Source organism: Rousettus aegyptiacus, unplaced genomic scaffold (genome assembly GCF_014176215.1).
Source record: "Rousettus aegyptiacus isolate mRouAeg1 unplaced genomic scaffold, mRouAeg1.p scaffold_m13_p_2, whole genome shotgun sequence".
Taxonomy (NCBI): domain Eukaryota; kingdom Metazoa; phylum Chordata; class Mammalia; order Chiroptera; family Pteropodidae; genus Rousettus; species Rousettus aegyptiacus.
This window is the reverse complement of record NW_023416295.1, coordinates 73659818-73680201: the sequence shown is the minus strand read 5'-3', so window position 1 is coordinate 73680201 and position 20384 is coordinate 73659818.

The window sequence follows — 20384 nt, the reverse complement described above, 5'->3', positions numbered from 1 at the left end:
ACCTAGTACTGAAAACAAGCTTTACCAAAGAGGGGATTTATGGAATTCAGGAGATAGATAAACTACTTATTCAAATCCATCTCATAATGAGTCCAGTGAAAGCTCAAACATATCCGGTGATTTACCCTACCCAAGAATTAAGACTTGGTACAGGTAGAACAGTAGGAGTCACTTTCATACCTCATCATACACCAGAGTCTCCTGGAAGACTTGTTAAAACACAGAAGACTGAGCACTACCTCCCAAACCTCTGCCTTAATAGGTCAATGAGAGAGACCACTGGTTTGTACATCTAAGTTTCCAAGTAAGAGTGAAGTTTCTAGCCTAGAGATTACACTTCTAAAACCATACCTGCCATAATAGCCTTTATCTTATGGTTCTGGTAACAAATTGGATGTTCTAGCTTAGTGGTTCTCAAAATATGGTCTTCTAATATGATCTTCTAATCTGTGGGAAGAAGGCCATCTGTTTCCTTTCATCTTGTCTTAACAGTGCAAAAGCCAAATGTCTTCTAGTATACATCCACACAAACCTAATCAGATTGTGAGGTCAATTATATCACTATGATGCTGATACAGAGCTTATCTTTCTGGATGTGGTATTCTTCTGGAGCAAAAGAACACAGCCCTTGGTACCGAGCATACCAATATTAACTTGACAATTTCCTCTTTTTTCTATTAGCAAAATTAGAAGCCATTTGTCTTAACATTTTAGGGATGAAAATATACTATTATGATCTTGTCACCAGACTATATTAACCCTCCTGCTCTGTCCATAATATATTTCAAAGAGAGCTTGATTTTCCTGATATCCCACAAAACGTTATGCTGGTTCATTATATGGATAACATTTTTCTCATTGTACCTAGTGAATAGGAAGTAACACATGTGTGCCACAGGGTGGGCAATATGTAGCCATAAACATTCAGAGGCCTAGCATCCACTGACTTGTAGAACATTGGGATATCTTTTATGAAGTAAAAGGGAACTGCTATTCTTTGCCCTGCTCACAAATGAAGAAAGAAACCCAGTGGTGGTGATATTCCAGATTTGGTGTTTCAAGATGTTTACTGGCTTAACTGAAAGCCACCTGATTTTGAATGGAACTTTGAAGCAAAAAAGTGTCTGCAGCAAGGACAGGCTGCAGTGCAAGCTGCCCTGTCATTTGGAACTTATGACTCATAGACATACCATTTTGGAAATCTCTCTGCTGGAGAGATGCTGAAAGAAACACCTAGCAGGCCCTCATGGGAGAACCACAGTGCAAACACTGAGGACTTTAGAGTTTGGTTATGTCTTTTTTGCCCTCTTCATCTAACAACTATAACCCATTCAAAAAGCAGCCTCTGGCTTATTACTGGCCATTAAGAGAAAAAGAATATATGCCTGTGAGGCACCAAGTATGTATGCAGTCTAAACCACCTGTTATGTACTTGGTATTATTTAATTCGCCAAATCATAAAACTGGAAAATTTTCAACAGACATTGCATTATAAAGTGAAAATAGCATGTGATTCAGCACTAGCAGGTCAAGAATGGGTGGGTAAACCACGCGAAGCAATTCTGATGTCACTGTCTCCTCATCCTCTTTACAGCCTCATAGGAACTACAGTAAGACTAATTAATGGGAAAGGAAAAAGAAAAGATCTGGATCATGAATAAATATGCACAGTGTTCTATCACCAGGTAGAAATAGAGAAAAAAGATGCTGGTGATGGAGTATCTTCCCAGTGGGTTGGTTGTTCACTTTACACAAGGTCGAACTGGCCCATAATAAAAACTAACACCAATTCACGGGCAATGCTATATGCTGGCTGGTAAGTTAAGGACCTGAACAAAATTGGGAAACTGGTGACAAGTTTTAAGAGTGAAATTGATGAATATCTTGGCACAGAGTATAAAGACATCCATGTTCTACATAAGTGCCCACTAGAGAAAAACCACAACATAGGATATTCTCAATAATTAGATGTACAAAACCCATTCTCTAATATCAGCCTCTTTTCCCCAGGCACTTTGGTGTTTGCTTGGTGGGCTCATACACAGTAAGGCCCTGATGATAGGCATGGAGGCTATGCATAGCTCAACAGTTTGTACTTTCTCTCGCTAAAGCTTAACTATATATTATCATTGAGTGCAAACCCTGATAGTAAAACAATTCCAAGGAAAGCAGCTTGCCACCAGATTCTGATTGTTTATATTGAACGCTTCATCATAGAGGGAACAGGAGTTTATCTCACAGAGATAGAAATATATTTGGGGTCATATTTACTATCCCATATCTTTACTAGACTCTCTGTTTATATGTTTACAGAATGTATTATCATTTGTCAAGTATTCCATGCAAAATCACCTTGAACTAGGCAACTCATTTTATAATGCATAAGTGTGACAATAGGCTCACTAAATTCAGCATTTTTACTACATGTTCCCACAACCAATAAGAAGCTGGCTGGAGTGAATGATCAAATTGCTTATAGATGGCAACATTTAGGAAGCTGACCTCTTCAAGGTCAGGAGGAACATCCTAAAAGACATGGTAGGCCCCTTCAAGTTGTCTTAAACTAATAATGGTCTCCCCCATGAATAGGTTCTAAAATCAGTGTTAGGGAATGCTTTAGTCCTTTCTGGCTGCTATAACACAATACCATAGACTGCATGGCTTATAAGTAAAAAAAAAAAGATGATTTCTTACAGTTCTTAGAAGTCTAAGATAAAGGCACCAGCAGATTCAGTGTCTGGTGAGAGCTTATTTCTCAGTTATCCTTTCACCTGAATCTCAACATGACAAGATTAGGTGAGAATAATCTCTTGGGCTTCTTCTATAATGGCACTAATCTCACTCATGAGGGCTCTACCCCTCACGACTGAATCACTTCCCAAAGACCCCACTTCCAAATGCCATCACATTAAGGATTAGGTTTCAACATATAAATTTCTGGGGGACACTAATATTCAGTTCATTAGAGGGTAGAAATGCTTCCTCTTAGCATTTCACCAAATCACCCATAAAGAAAATTTTACTTCCTATTTCATAGCAGCTTGAGATTAACATGTTTGGAGCCCTCAAAATATTTACTTAAACTATTCTTGATTAACATTTGAGTTGCTTACAGTTATGAGCTTTTATAAATTACATTTTAATGAATATTCTTGTATAAATCATGCATAGTCATATATGGAGTAGACTTGTTGGTTTATGAACAAAGAGTGGTTAACTTTAACAGAGATTATCAAACAGTTTTCTAAAGTGGTTGTACAATTTTAGAATCTCAACCCTCAAGTTTCAGTTGCTCTACGGCCTCACAAATCCTTGGAGTTTTCAGTGTTTTTAATATTAGCTGGTAGGCACAGTGGGTTTTTGTTTTGTTTTTACTTTAAAATCACATTGTGGATGTAATTTGCATTAGTCATAGCATGAGAACTTTCTCAGATGCATATTGGCCATACAACTATCTCAATTTCTAAAGTATTTGTCCAGATCTTTTGCTCATTAGAATAAATTTGTTGTTGATTGGTAAGATTTCTTTATATGTTCTGGATATAAATCCTTTGCAGGATATATGTGTATATACTTCTGCTTCTGTGGTTTTTTTTTTTTTTATTTTCTTGACTATCTTCTTGGTGTGCAGAAAAATTTAAGTCCAATTTTTCAGATTTTTTTATGGTTAGTGCCTTTTTTGGTCCTAAGAAATATTTTCCTCCACTAGGAGATTTCTGTTTCCTTCTGGACGTATTAAAATATTAGCATTGACATTCAGGTTTATAACCCATTTTGAATTATTTTTGGTATAAGGGATATAGAGAGGGGCTTTGATGGTAACTCATTTTGTAAACTTTTTTTTTCTCTATTTGGATATCCAATTTTTCCATAAATATCTGTTGCGATTATTAATTTTATGTCAACTTCACTAAGCTAAAGGAGACCTAGACAACTGATAAAATAGTTTCTGTGAGGATGCTTTTGGAATAAATTAGCGTTGGATTCAGTAGACTGAGTAAAACGATCCACCATCACCACTGTGGGTAGGCATCATCCAATCCATTGAGGGCCCAAATAGAACAAAAATGTAAAGGAAGAACAAATGCCCTCTCCTTCTCTCTCCCTTCATGAGTTGAGACACCCATTTTTTTCTGCCCTAGTTGGAGGACCTGATTCTTGAGCTTTTGGACTCTGAAACTTACAGAAGGGCCTCTTCCACCTCTATACTCATACTGAATTACACCACAGACATTCTTGGTTCTCCAGTGTGCAGATAAAGCAGATGGTGAGACAGTCTTCAAAACCACATGAGCCAATTCTTGTAATAAATCTCCTCTTATATGTATTTACACATATCCTATTGGTTCTATTTCTCTGAACAACTTTTTTTTTTAATTAAATTATCCTCTGTTCTATGAAATGCATTGATGCCTTTGTCAAAATCAAATCATTGTATATTGGAGTTTATTTCTAGACTTTCTTTTTGGTTTCATCAATCTATTTGTCTATCCCTATAGTAATAATAACTCATTGGCTCAATTAATGTAGTTTTATTCTAAGTCCTGAAATATGGTAAGTCAGTACTCTACTTTTCTTTTCCAAGATTGCCTTGGCTCTTTTTTCTCTACATCTGTATATAAATTATACATATGATTGTATTGTTATTATATATAAATATATATGATAAATTTTATAATTCTTTTACAAAGATAAGCTTTCCAGTTCTGAAATAACAACCTGCTAGTATTTGGAATGGGATGAATGTGAATCTATAGATTAACTTCAGGTGAAATGGCATCCTAATAGTCAGACTATCAATTTACGGCAATAGTTCAACTTTCCATGTATATAGATTTTTAAATTCTTTCCACAGTTTTCAATGGATAAGTCTTAAAAATGGTACTTTAAAATTAGTATTTCATAGATTTTTTAGCTGCTGTTGTGTTATTTAACAATTACGTTTTATGATTATTTGTTGTTTACATACAAGATCTTTTTTTCCTCTCTATGCTTCAGTTTAGATAATTTCAAATGACTTTTTGAAGTTAATTTTTTTCATCTGTGCCCAGTCTGTGTTTAAGCCAATCAAATAAATTATTCATTTCAAATATTACAGTATTCAGTTGTAGAATTTCAATTTCTTAGTTTTCGGCTGAAATTCTACATCTTTACACCTTTTCATCCAGCTTTTCCTCTAAATCACTTATTTATGATGCATATTTTTTTAGCCTACTCATTCTTGAATTTGTGTCATCTATGATTCTTTTGACTTTACTTTTAATTATGATTCACACTATCTTGCTACTTTGCATGTCTGCTAGGTTTTTGTTGTTGTTGTTTTTGGTACTACACTTTAGGTATAAAATAGCAGTGGAGAAACAAGTGGATAATAAATAACTTCAGAAGGGACTTGCTTTGTTTCTTTGTTATGGACTTAGGTGTATATTTCTTCACTTTAAACAGTAGTTTAAGTAATCTGTGCTTTGGCCTCTGAAGTGAGATAGGCCCTGCCCTCCAGCAAGGCTTTGAAATTTAATCGAACAAAATTAAGCAACTTCTCTTCATTTTCCAATCAGTCTATAATTTTCCAGGTCTACTGTTAATCACCCAATTTCCTTAGGTGGAGAATTGGTTAGCAGTCACGATGGCCAATTTGCTGTAGTAAAAATCTCAGCTAATCTCTCCTTTTCTCTTTTATGTTCTTCTGCCTATAACAGTCTTACTTTTCCACCCAATGGTTTCTGTAGGCTCAGCAACTGCATTAAGAAATAAAGAATGTTGCTGGGTTTTGTTCATCTCTGAAGGGCTAACATCTTTCTAAAATTTTATTTAGACTCGTTTCCAAAGCTCTTTGATGATTTTAAAAAGTATAACTTTTCAAGCTTATGCTTTTTTCTTAATGTTATATAGTGATCAACTCTCTTTGGCCATCTATGATTTAATCAAAATAAAAACTCCAGCATATGTATTTTGTTAACTGATTTTTCTCCCACTCTTCACCCATTTTTAACTTCTGTTTTATATGAAGAACAAAAAACAGTATTTTATGTTTCAGGAAGAAGTATTCCTAGAATGATATAATCTCAAAATTATATAGTACCTGTTGGGACTTGGCATGAGGACACATGTTTTTCAATAGAACAAAAGGCACAAATGAATTCTGAGGAGGAGAAAGGGTGTGGATTTAACCTTCACACTTTCTCACCATGGTCTATGCTCCAGAAAATGATCTATGAAATTCATCAGTGAGTTCCCTTATTCATTTAACTCTAATTGGTTTCAGTCACTAAGACAGGCACTGGTAGAAGTGGGAGGGGGGAACATCTGAGTTTTCTGAGATGCTTGGAATATATTATATCTTGATCCAGTAGTGGTTCCAAAAGCATATACATATGTAGCCATTAATTAAGCTGAACACTTAATACTTGTGCACTTCACTGTATATAAACTCCAAATCAATTTAAAAACAATATAAAAATATACATATAATAAACATTTTACTTAACAGTAAACTAGTTTACCTCATGAATTCAAAAACAATATAAAAATATCCTCCACTACCGTCACCTATACAACATCATGAAAAGTCCTCTCTATTGCAAAAGCAAAAAAATAATGCATATGGTTTGGAAAAAAAATTTTTAAATGGTCTTATCTCACACATATCATTTGGTATATAGAAAACTTAAGTTATTAAAAATAGAATTAAAATGAATTTAACAAAGTCTCTAGATATAAGGTTAATAAGTAAATATATATTTCTAATAACAGAATTATAAACTTATGTTTTCTTAAAAATTAAACAGCAATAACCAGTAGCAACAAGAACCATTAAAAATCAAAGAGTGAAGCTAAAAGTTGTATAAGATATACACACAGAAACATTACAAAACATTTTTGAGAGAAATGAAAGCTCCATTAATGGAGATTTATGAATTACAATATTCAAAAGTCTAAGATGCCAGTTAAACCAAATTGATCTGTAAATTAAAAAAAATCTGAGAATATGTGTGTATGTGCTTATGTGTATAAATTCATAACTTCCTTCTTAAATATATATGAGACTGCAATTGCCAAGAATAAATAAGAAATCTGTAGAAGAAATAAAAGTGGGAGAAATTTTATAACAATATATCTAAACTGATTATAAAGCTATGCCAATTAAAGCCATGTGGTGTTGGTGTAAGACATATTCATAAATCAAAGGAATAAAATAGAGAATCCAAAAAAGACTTTATACCTTTATGGTCACTTGATTTATGATGACTCATGATTAAAGACGACTCTGTAATATAGTGTGAAAAAGCTGTCTATTCAATATTTAATACTGCATCAATTGGATATCCATATAGAAAAATATTTAATCTTGACATGTACCTCACACCATATGTGAAAATCAATTCCAGAAAGACCATAACACTAAATGGATAAAGCAATAAAAACTTCTGGAAGAAAATATGTTAGAATATCTTAATAAGCTTAGGGTTGGCAAAGATTTCTTATACTAGACATAAAAACAAACCATAAAAGAATGATAGATGAACTACATTAAAATTTAAAATATCTATATATCAAAAAGCATTACAGAGAATGAAAAGGTAAGACAAAAAAGTAGAATGAATGTGAATGAATATATATATATATCATATCCAGAATATATGAAGATTATAAACCAATAAAAGACAACACTATAGGAAAATAAGACCTAAATAAACAATTTATAAAATAGAATATCCAAGTGGCCAACAAATGAAAAAGTGCTGAATTTCATAATTTTTTACATGCTGAAATTGAAACCATATTGAGGTACCACCATCTACTTGCAAAATGTCTAAAATACAATTAAAAAAAATTAAGAGAGTTGGGTACTATATTTATCAGGGTGATCACTTTGTAAGTTATGTAATTGTCTAATCACTATCTTATACACCTGAAACTAATATAATATTGCGCATCAACTCTAAAAAATAAAAATGAGAGTATCAAGTGCTGATAAGAATGTAGCACAATGGAAACCCACATATACCACCACTGGAAGTATAAATCGGAACTGCAGTTTTAGGTAGATTTTTCAGCTATTTCTACTAAAATGGTATCATGGCACATCCTATGTCCAACTGATTCCATTTCTATGTATTTATGAACCTATGTGCCCCAAAAGATATGTACAAGAATGCGCATAACAGCACTTTTAGTAATAATCTTAAACTAGAAGCAACCCAGTGTTCAATTGTGGACTGAATAAAGTATGGTCTATTCATACAATGGAATATCATACAATGAAAATGATGCAAAAAATTTTACATGCAACAAGAATTTAACAAACGTAAGCAAAAGAAGTCATACACAAGAAAGCGTATGTTATATAATTCCATGTAAATTTCAGCAATAGAGTACTGCTGCCTAATTAAATGGAACTTTATAAATTACATATTCAGAAGTATAAGATGCCAGTTAAACCAAATCTGTATCTTAAAACTATGTTTCATGCATCTTGATATGTGTACTATTTGGTATGAATAATATACATTATTAAAAGGATACTGAAAAAATCGAATGTACATTTGCATGTTCCCAAGAATCTATTTCCAAGGAAGACAGAAATTAAATCACTAGTGCATAACATCATATATACAATGATGTTAATTGTGGCATTTTCATAGTCAAAAAAAAGTAAATGCCCTTCATTATGGACTTTTTAATAAGTAATGATATATGTATAACATGAAATATTATGAAAGAATTAAAGTTATGTCATTTGACTTGGAAAAAATTTTCTTGAAATAAGTGAATAAACCAAAGTGCTGAAAAGGACAGGGTATAAAACATTTAAATTAAAAATCACCCAAAACTTATATATATGTGTGAATATATGTGATTTTATATTTTGTATTCACATGTACTTTTACATATTATGAGGTCATATGTAAATCTTAAATAATTCCTACATTCTCAGATAAGAAGAGTTTATATGTGTAGAAAAGTGATGAGAATGGGAGAATTAGACAAATTAAAGAAAAATAGATGGCCAAATTTACTTATTTTTGTTATAGTAGATAAACATGAGTAAGTATAAGATAAACTATAGAAAATGAAAGTATTAAGGACATAAAAGAATAAAACACCAAAAATAAATACAAAGAAGAATTACAAGCCAATCTTACTCCCAAAGATCTTTTAAAAAACATTAGCATGCCAAATATTTGTTTTTAAAAATACGTTGTGGGAGGCAGGGTAAAGATAATGGAGTAGGTAGATCCTGAACTCATATCTCCCATGGACAACCCCAAAACTACAACTAAATATAAGGTAACCTTTGCTGAAAACAATTTAGAGACTAGCTAAAAGAATTTCTACAACTAAAGATATAAAGAAGCAGCTACATCAAGATGGATTAAAAAGGAAGAGATGTGGTCTGGTAAGGAGCCACACTCCTGATGTGAAAATTCACAAGTGGGAGGTATATTACAACTGGTGGTATCCCCTGAGGAGCAAGGAATCTGAGGCCCACCATGAGCCCCCTAACTTTGGTGACCTACACCAGGAATAGGAGCCTGCATAACACCTGATTTTGAGAACCAGTGGGGCTTACTGCCAAGAAAACCAAAAGGCTATAGGAAAATGAGCCTTTGCTCTTAAACTAAAGGATCTGAACATGAACTCGCTCTCAATTCCAGAACAGAGGCAGTAGTTTGAAATGTGCCTGGGTCATAAATGAGGAATTATATTGACTAAATTTAAGACGAGTGCAGGAGGAGCAAAGATCGGTGGGAATTTTCTTCTGGGATGGAAGTGCTGGCAGATGCCATTGTTTATTTTTTTTTGTTGTGCTCTCCCTTTGTCTGGTGCAGGTGGGTGCCAATTCTGACACTCTCCATTAATGAAGCAGACACTTTTTACCCTGTCCCGGCATTCCCCTGAGGTCTCATTTAGTCAATTTGCCCACAGGGCAAGAGCCCATCTCAAGTCTCTCTAACATCAATGTACACAGTGGTCAGACTTGGCTAGAATTACAGCCCCTCCCAAGCAACTTCAGACCTGGCACATGTGTCAAACAGCCTCAGCTTGCATCAGAGCCTCAAGTGGCTCAAACACTAGCACATGTGGCGGAGGACTTAAACACACTGGAGACACTCCCAAACAGCTCCAGATCAGGCACATGTGGCAAATGGCCTTGGCCCACTCAGCCCTTCCCAAGCAGCTCCAGACACTGCACACACACAGACCAGCCTCATCCTGCATTGGAGCCCCATCAAAGTGGCTCAATAACCAATACCTGGCAGGTGGCCTCAGCTGGTACAGGAGCTCCTCTAAAGCAGCTTCCACTCTGCACACCAGATTGTCCATAGTAATCATGCTCGTCCTCACAGCCAGTAAGCCTGAGGGTTAACCCAATCCACAGATGGCCAATTGACATATGAAAAGATGCTCAACATCACTAATTATGGAAATACATAACAAAAGCCAATGAGCTATCACTTCACACTGCTAGAATGGCTATTATCATAAAGTCAACAAATAACAAGTGTTGGTGAGGATGTGGAGAAAAGGGAGCCCTCATGCACAGTTTGTAGGAATGTAAATTGGTACAGCTCAAAAAGTCATGAGGATATAATATACAACATTGAGAAAATAGTCGATAATACTGTAATAACTTTGGTGATAGATGGTTACTAAACCTATTGTGGTGATTACATTGTAAGGTATGTAGATGTTGAATCATATGTTGTACACTTGAACTTAATATTGCATATCAACTATTCTTTAATGAAATAAATAAAATTTCACAAATCATTACAATCGGGAATGTTTTTGTCTTTTCTAGTTTATCTAGGACACCGGCAGCCACAACTTGTAGGTACTAGTATGGAAACACTTCTACTCAACAATGTTATATAGCAGGTGATTAGATATTGGAAACACAAAGATAAAATAGATATTGCTCTCAAGGAATTTATAATCTGTTATGGAGAAGATGGTATCGTTCAATGAAATGTTTAGGTAACATTTAAAGCTATATTCAGAATATATTAGAGGTCCAAAGATGCTAAGTTTGCCTAACGTGACCGGAAAATGTCTTCACAAAGGATTTGGAACTAAAGATTTAGATTGGGGAATGACATTACAGGCAGAGGAAACATAAGTAACATATCATGAAGGTCTAAGACACCTGAAATATTTGCAAACTATGATTAGACCAGTTTGGCGGAAGCATAGATGTAAGTAAGACTATGGAATGGACTTCTTCAGAGGTAGAGAAGAACTGGATTATAGAGAGCTATCTATAGCATAATAAGCAGTATGGACATTATTCATAAGCTTGAATATTCAGCCAGTGTGCTTAAGCAGAACACTACTAAGACTTGTATTTTAGTAACATGGAATAGGGGGCATCTTGTCTGAGGGCAAGATGAGATAAATTGGGGATACATCTAATCTGAGGTAACTGTAAGACCACTAGGCCAAGATCTTTAGATATGCAACATTGGAAAAGGGAAATCCACCTCCAGGGCTATTTTAACTATTTCCAACTCCCACTGGATTAAAAATCTCTCTATATTCACTTTAGACTGATAAAAAATACATGTACTATCATACTATCTATGTTTTTCCAAGTCTCTTATCACATCTATTAAAACATTTTCATGATAAAATTAGTTTAGTTTTTATAACCTAAACACTTATCTACCAATTCCAATGGAAATACATTTTCAGTTCAGCTATGTCTGATCTGAAACACTCAACATAACTTTACTTCAATAGCTAATCAATATATATAAGATTTCACTCTTTTCTAATCTTGACTTTATCTTCTTTACAAATATCTCCTTCCTCTTCTCTGGCAAATATTTTACAATAAAAATTACTGTGATATTATTCTACATATACTTAATCTACTTTTTAATCTTTTATGTTTACATAAAGGAAAATGACTGACTCCTTCCATCTTTTAGTTTATTACTTCTCCTTGGATATTCACTTAAGATTTTTAGGTACATCATAAGTTTCTTCATAGGTAATTCAACTGTCAGTTTTCCTTGGTCAGGATAATTTACCACCAATATCTAATTATGCTAATTTATATTTTTAAAATAACGTTATAGTTCCCCAACTCATCTTGGATGCTATTTTTCATCACAATGATGCTTTATATTAATTTTTAGTATTTAAGATGACGATGTTTTTAACTAGTATACAAAATAGTATATGATGAGGACATATTCCAATGTCCAAAGTAGCAACATTTATTAAAATGTGAATATTAAAGTCTCTATAAGTTATTTCTCTTTAATTTTGGTAATAAAGATTATAAAATATTATAATTTCAATGAAAAAAATTCACCATGACAATTATCTTACCTTTATTTTGATACTGAGTAATTGTTGCTTTCACTGTCAGGTAGAGTATATTTGCATAACTAGATCAAAATGAGAACATGTTTGATAATATGCTGTATCTTGGTTCACATCCTAATTGCACATTCTAAAATTTAAATTTCAATTTGTAGTTGTCTTGGGAAAAAAATGAAAATAAAAACTCTTCCTGCCATTTGAATGACTGCATCTTTCAGTGGTTACGGTTAGAATGCCTTTTGTGTATTTTATAGATTCTCTCCAGTTCACAACGATGCCCCTTTTTGAGGGACTTGCACTCTTATCTACAGGCATAAGACAAACATTTGATTCCAAAGCCAAATTATATGAGTTTATATATAAACTCGTCTATTTAAGTGTTGTATGTGATCTTGAGCAAGGAGCTTAACCTCAGTGGGCCTTAGTTTCATGTCCAAATTGGGAATAATTATTTTAATACCTCTTCATTGAATTGCTGGGTGAATTAAATAAATACAATACTAATACTGTAATACAACTAAATACTACACTAATCCAAAGTGCTGCTTTGAAATCATCATCTGACATATGATTATTATTTTATGTAAATCCACATGTCCATTTACCTCTCTTCATCCCAGGATGTAATTAATTTGATTGGGGTTGGGGGCTGGGTGGCATACTTGTTTCATGCTGAGTCAAGCAGACAATATCTTGGGAATATGGAATTGACACTGAGAGATCAAGTTAATCTCTATTAAGTTTGAATTGTAACGAGTGAACTTGGGAATTGTGGTGTAGTTATGCCTTCTAGTTTTCTTTTCTTTTTAGTGAGGCCGAGGTATGGTTGTATTTCTGCTTTGGGGCTCCAGGGGACACTCATAGGTTCTTATATTTAGTTTTTACATTTTTCCTTGACTTATTTCTGCTTCTTTCAATAAAAGTGACTTCACCAATATAATATGTAAAAGAGTTAAATCTCTTGATTGCACAGAACATTTCATTATTATTCTCATGCCTCTGGAAGGTGACTGAAATGATGTCTAGTCGATATCTTTTGTCTTATCAGTAATATTTTAGTTATTGTGGGCAGCAGAGAACAAAATTAGAAGCATGAGTAGTTCACTCGAGGAAGACCTACCTCAAAGCTACCTCTTTCATGAAGACGTCCTTAAATGCAGGTGCTGAACTGCTCTTCTTTAGCTCTCAAAACAATGGACCTTAGATATTTACATGTTCTTGTCCAGTAAAGAGATTCTGAGTCCATCACAGGATTTCCCACCTTACCATCTATATCGTAATCTTTTCATAAAGTAATTATCTTAGAATTAAGTTCAATTTTTTCAATTACATATATCCACTTGTTGAAAAATCTCTCTGCATTTGTTTTATTTTTCACAATCAACTGGCACTAAAGCCTTGGTCCGATGGCACTTCTCATTCTTTACTTTTAGCACCTGTCGGTTCACAGTTGGTGTTAAATTTATTCAGGTATCTTTCTTTCATTAAATAATATTCTTCTTGGAGATAAAAGTGTTTATCTTATTCATCTTTGTCTTATCCATGGTATTTAGGTGGCTCCTAATATATATTTTATATACAGTCAGTGCTCACTAATAAATTGCTGAAGGTCATGCTATACATGCAGTCTGAGAGCAACTGATTTTATATACTTTAAAGTTCAGTACAGGGTTGAGTAGGAAATGGGTGAGTAAAATTTGGGCAAAGTAAGACTTCTTTCACCTACAATGTCCAGATCTTTATTGCAGGAGCTACCAAGTAGTTCAACAATGATACAGACATAAAGTCTCATTTCACCATTTATCTTTGTTTTATGAATCCAGTGATTATCTGAGATGGGGGAAGGGAATATTTTGAGGGCCATCTCCAATTACATAGTTTTGATTTTTAAAGGACTCTATTTTTCTAGCTTAAACAATTTCAACAGCTCTTGGGTAGACAATAATAAGTATCTTAGATATAAATTGTTAGCTAAAAGCATTGTTGATCCATTTGCATTTTAGACTCATTTGCTGAAATTATACTGGGTTATAACAGATTTTGGCTGAGGCACCAACTTAAGACTTTCCAAAGTTACTTTGATGCAATATTGTTTCAAAAGTAAGCAGGGAACTTTCTGTAATAACAGTACAAACTGAGAGTATACTTAGTTGACACATCATCAAAGATATAGTTCTTATATCTAAGATTAAGTGGGGCAATTAGCAAGCAAGAAGACAACACACTTTCGCCTTCCTGCTGAAGGAACAGCAGGAGGGTGGAGTTCTAATCCCAGTAGTCTCAACTCCCAAACTCTGGGCAATTCATTTGTTTGGCAAAGAATTAGTCTCAGGAGTGGTGGTAATTCTTCAGGCAGTTGACCTATGGGGCTGCAACAAACTGAAAGACAATCTGATTCTCGTTTGAGCAAGTGAAGACTCCTATCAAAAAGTTTTACATATTTTGAACACTCTCTAGCTCCATTTCAAACAAGTTAAGTGCTTCCCACTGGTGTACATTTCAAGTGAGAGATCCAACACAGGCAGTCTCTGTATCAGCTCTAAAGAAACATCCCCATGTAATCAACTGAATTAATCTCACTTGACTGCTCAATTATTGTCAATACACACATTAAATCATCACTTCAAGGTAATTAGTTTTATAATTATTTGGCATAGTAAAATTAATCACCTGGAAGCATTACAAAGTAGATTTTTCTTTTTCCTTTTTGCCAAACACAAAGTGGTTTGCAAGCATCATGCCCTATCAGGTCACCACCTCCTGTCCTCCCCTAGAATATATTCCTACCATCCTTTTCTGTGAAGCCCCATTGTGCATGCTCACTATGGTCACACAGACATTCTGTCGACTGGGTTCCTTCAGCTTTATGCTTCTTCAGGTTCTCACTGAGCTCTTCCTTAGTTAACTCTTCAAGCAGCTGACTCCTACTCAACATTCTGGTCTCAGCCTTAAAGTGGCTTACTCAGAGAAAACATTCCCAGCCTCCAAGATTAGGTTAGTTACTTCAGTTACATGAGAATTCTTTCATTTAACTACGAGGTAATTAATTTGTTTCTCATGGATCACTAGCTCCAGACCAATAAGTGCTTTGCCCCTGCTGCTTTTAGATCTGTGCTCAACAACTACCATAAAGGTGGTGGGTGCAGCACTGTTCTGTAGAAATGACATCTGGAATATGATAGCAGCAATGGCTATTCCAGGCTAGTCCTTCAAGACAGTAGCAACTGCGTCAGATCTTATATGACTATCATTTTGGATCAATTACCAAGATGGCAGTAGCCTCAACTTGGTCAGGCAACCAACCTTAAAATGAACGATTTATAGAGTCCTGTCTTGACAAGTGCACATGCCTTGCTGTTCCACTGAGAAAGAACAGCAAGTCTTACCACATTCTCACTTGTGAATAGAAACATATGCACACCAATGGAATCCTGGAGATATCTGCATAGGCAGAATTTTTCAAAGTCTATATGTTCTTACAAGTCTAAGAAACGGTGAGCATAGAAGGTTGGGAATTTCAGGCAAAAATGACCTTCTCTGGTGTTTTTGCTTGGGCTGTCATAACAAAGTATCACAATCATTAACTGGGTAGCATAAACAACAGAAATTTTTCTTCTCACAGTTCTGGAGGCTGGAAGTTCAAGATCAAGGTATCAGGAGAATTGGTTCTTCCTGAAGCCTTTCTCCTCAGCTTGCAGATGGCTATCTGATTATTATGTCCTCATATGGCCTTTTCTATGAGTGCATGCTCTTCCTTGTATAAGGACACTAGTCATGTTGATTTAGGGCCTCAGCCTTATGACTCATTTAAACTTAATTACTCCCTTATAGGCCCTATCTCCAAATATAGTCACAATGGGAATCAGAGCTTCAACATACAAATTGGTGAGCTTAGGGGAGCAAAATTCAGGCCATAACATCTATTAAAGCCCAGGATATGATTTCAGGGGTACCTTTTTTCAAAAGAGTAATCTTTAATTTGTATTTATGTATATATTAGATCATACACATAAAAGTTGCTATTTATATACACATGTCTATAATACTATTAGACTTATAACTGTGAAATGGATCTCGAAATAAAGTTTTTGTTAAGATTACATAGTCAAAGAGTTGATGTCATGGGTGCTTCTCCAAGATTTCTTTACTTTTTAACTTTTGATTTTAAAATAAGCTTAAACTTACAGAGGAATTGCAAAAGCAGTGTAGAGTGTTCTCATGCTGCATCACACGGCTTCTCCTAGTGTTAAGAACTTATATAACCATGCTGTAATTATCAAAACTAAAAAATCGACATTGGTACAATTCTATTTTCTGAATTACAAACTTTGTGTCCTTTTTTCTGTTTAAAATTTATTTATTATTTAAAAAAATAAATTTATTAAAATGTTAAAATAAAAAGATTACATAGCCGACTCACCTCCAATAGCAACATATTGCTATTTTACAAAAGATCTAGATCTCAAGGGTAAATAATATTGCTCATGAAATAGCCTTAAGACATACAGATAAATTCTGCACTATATCATCCACTGCATTTAAGGGAATAAAAGTAAGTGCCAGCTTTTGTTATAAGACAGCTCTTACAGTCTCTGCATGTGAGAATTGTGAACTTATGAACCACTGATTGGTCCTGTATTGTGCATTTTAATATTTATTTATATAAAAAATATAAAATCTACTATTTGCGTAGACTTTTCTAAAACAGTTTACGTGCTAACTAGGCTTTTTTCTTTCTCGTTTTATCTTAATGTATGATTTCAGATAGATTCTCAGCCTGTTTCTGATCCAAGATACTTGCTCTGAATACCATATTATGGAGCCCATTTAATCCATAGGAAGGTAAAAAAGCTCAACTTGAGTGAAACAAATTTGCGATGTGACAAGATTGCTGTCTTTTTTGACAGGAAACGCTTTAATTCTCTATTTAATACAATCAGTGGAGGAAGTCTATGAACTGTTTGAATTGAAAAAACATAATGATGACATTTATAACATCTGTCACATTAGATGTGCTTGGTCTATATCTCTCTCTCTGGAATAATAGTGATTTAAACAAATTGCTTCTCACTGCAATTTATATCAGCATAAAGATGCTACCAGATATATGGAGGATTTTATTTCCTTCAAACTAAATGTCTGTTTAATTGTATTTGTTCTAAATGAAAATACCACCCTTTGGCATGTCTGTTTAGATATAATGGTTAATTTATTTTACAGTTTTATAACTTCAGCCTTTTTCACTCCTTAGATACTTGAAAACATAACTTTCTCTTTTCCTGCAACTACATGTATATGTGACATCTTTATGTCACAAATCTGGTAACTATAATTTTGTTTCTCCAGGAATTTCATTGTCTAGGAATGTTTTCTTTCCCTTTGCAGAAGAAAAAAAAATTATAAGAAAAAACCTTACTCTGCTACTATTAAACTTTAGCAGTGGTTCCCAATGCAGGGGAGAGGGGGTAATCTTGCCCTATGAAGGGTATTTTGAGTTGTCACAACTGTTGAGAAATGCTACTGGCATCTAGTGAGTAGAGGCTAGCAATACTGCTAAACATTCTATAAGTCACAGGACAGTCCTATACAACAAAATATCTAGTCTAAAATGTCTGGTGCCAAGGCTGATAAATCCTGAACTATAGAATGGTCTCCTTAGTGAAATGGAGTTAAATTATCAAGATATGTCTACACAGAACCAGACATTTCTGTTAAAAGCAACTTTTTAAAAATCTAAACAATTAACATAGGCATTGTATAGATACGTTGTATAGATAAATTTCCAAGAAATCTAACTGCATCTTTTACTAGTAATTTGGAATACTTTGAACTTCTGAATTCGTTCTGGCTATTCCTAGTCTGCCCCCTCAGAGTTCGGCAGGTACTTACCCTTTTTCCAGAGACTTCAAAGGAAAAGTGGGAAGGAGGCCCAGGAACTCATCCCCAGTCAAGATTTTGTCTCTCTGCTGGCGAGTATTCTTGTGTCTTTACCATGATAGGGCACTATCTGAGCTCCTCCTCTACCTCAACAATCCTCTTTTCTGTCCTTCTCACTGTTCCACTCCCCCTCCACTCATTCCACATAGGTATCACCCAAGGCTCTAACACAGAATCTCTCTTCTTTTGAATTTGCTCTTTTGACAATCTCATTTACTTTCTGGTTTCAACAATGATATCTAGGTAATTATTAAATTTGAAATCTAAAACCCATTCTCTTTTCTACGTTATAGATGTTTTCCTGGGCACCAGCTGTTTTGCACAACTTTGCTGCTTTTCTTAAAGATGCCTCTAGTTTCCCCCTTTAAGCCCACCATCTTTATATAGTCTGTGCTAAATCATGCAGTTGTGTCTCACATAGTTATTTGCCATTTCTGTCTACTCAGTCCTACATAAAAATTACCATCTTTCAAAGCAGAGATTCCTAGTGTTACTGCACTGCCAAAATGCTCAGTGCAAATTCTTCACCTTACTAATTAAAATGAAAGCCCTCTTCCTAATAGTAAGACCCCCTCTAATATGCCCCTAACCAATTTTTTCTACTTCAACAATGTGTACACCCAAAGAACATCCACACTCTAGCTAAACTAAACTGACCCTTGATCCAAACATACCCTATCTATCCCCTAGTGAACAATTTCTCCAGGTTACTTTCTCCCCTGTAAACTCTGTTCTACATCACACATCCCATAAGAAGCCTTTTTAAAAGCTTCCCATGCTCCTCCATCTCCAATGTTATCCTTCTCTCCTATGAACGCCCAGAGCACCTGTTGCCACCATTTTTTGCAGTGCTCACCTGGTGAAACCATCATGCGTGTCTTTGCCTAATTTTTCATGTCAAATAAACTGCATATTGTTTGATGAAGGCCATAGATTGTATTTTACACATCTATTTTTCTTCTAAAGCACCAAACATAAGATGATTCACATCATTCACTCTTCAGTAAATGTGTCTGATTTAAACAGCAATCTACCTCCTGTCCTACATCTTCAATGCGCTGACAGCACATTCTATTTCATTTTTTATCTCAGATTCTACTTATATCTAAAGTAGAATGCATCTTCCCCTGATTACAATTTCCCTCATTTACATTTCCTTTATTTTTGTCAAGGTAGGACATTTTTTTTATTAGCCAAGTTAAAAAAGAAAAGAAAAAAAAAAAACAGTCTTTACTTGTATACTTCCCTTTCCTTCTCTTTTTAAGGTCACCAAATACCTTTGATTCTTTCATTAAACAATTTGCACCTGCCTTTTACAGTGACCTCTTAACCAATGTTTCTGCCATTCATTTCCTTTATTTAAACACCAAGAACAGCTAAGATTGTCTTGGGTGCTTCCTATGTACTAGGCACTACCTGAACACATCCTAATCGGTAATTCATTAAATCCTCATGACAACCTTATTATCACGAGACCCAGAGAGATAAAATGTTTTCTCCATAGTAATGGAATCAAGAAGTGGCGAACCAGATGCAAACTCAGGTGGTCTGGCAGCAAGGATAAGACTCTTCACACGTATATCACTTCTCATTCTCAGATTAATCTTTAAGTACTACCAGATTAATTATATCACTTTCCACGTATAAAAATCTCTCCATTTTCTATGGGAAAAAAAATCATTTTTCTTAGAATTCTAGACTATGCTCAATTACTCCCAATGGTACCAATCCAAGTTTATCTACTGCAAGAGTGTGAGCAGTGGCAGATTCCCTCCTCAGCCTGAAGCATGCTCCTCCCATCATCGTCCCTGCCTTATACTTTGTTCAAGTCTTCTCTCCCCACCTTTCCTGCCACCCAAACCCTCCTCATTAATTAATTTAGAAATTTCAACCTGGTAGCAGATCTGTCAGATATGGCCTATCCAGCACCGGTTTTGTAATATTTTAAAATGCTACTTTATTTAAATAGAGCAAACCCTACCACTACCTACTGTTTCCCTAATTCTAAGATCAGGGTAATAATCACTAATTTGTGTTAGTTTTGTTTCTTGTTACATTGCCTTTAAAAATGGCATTTGAGAGACATAAAATATTTCTTATATTCAATCTCT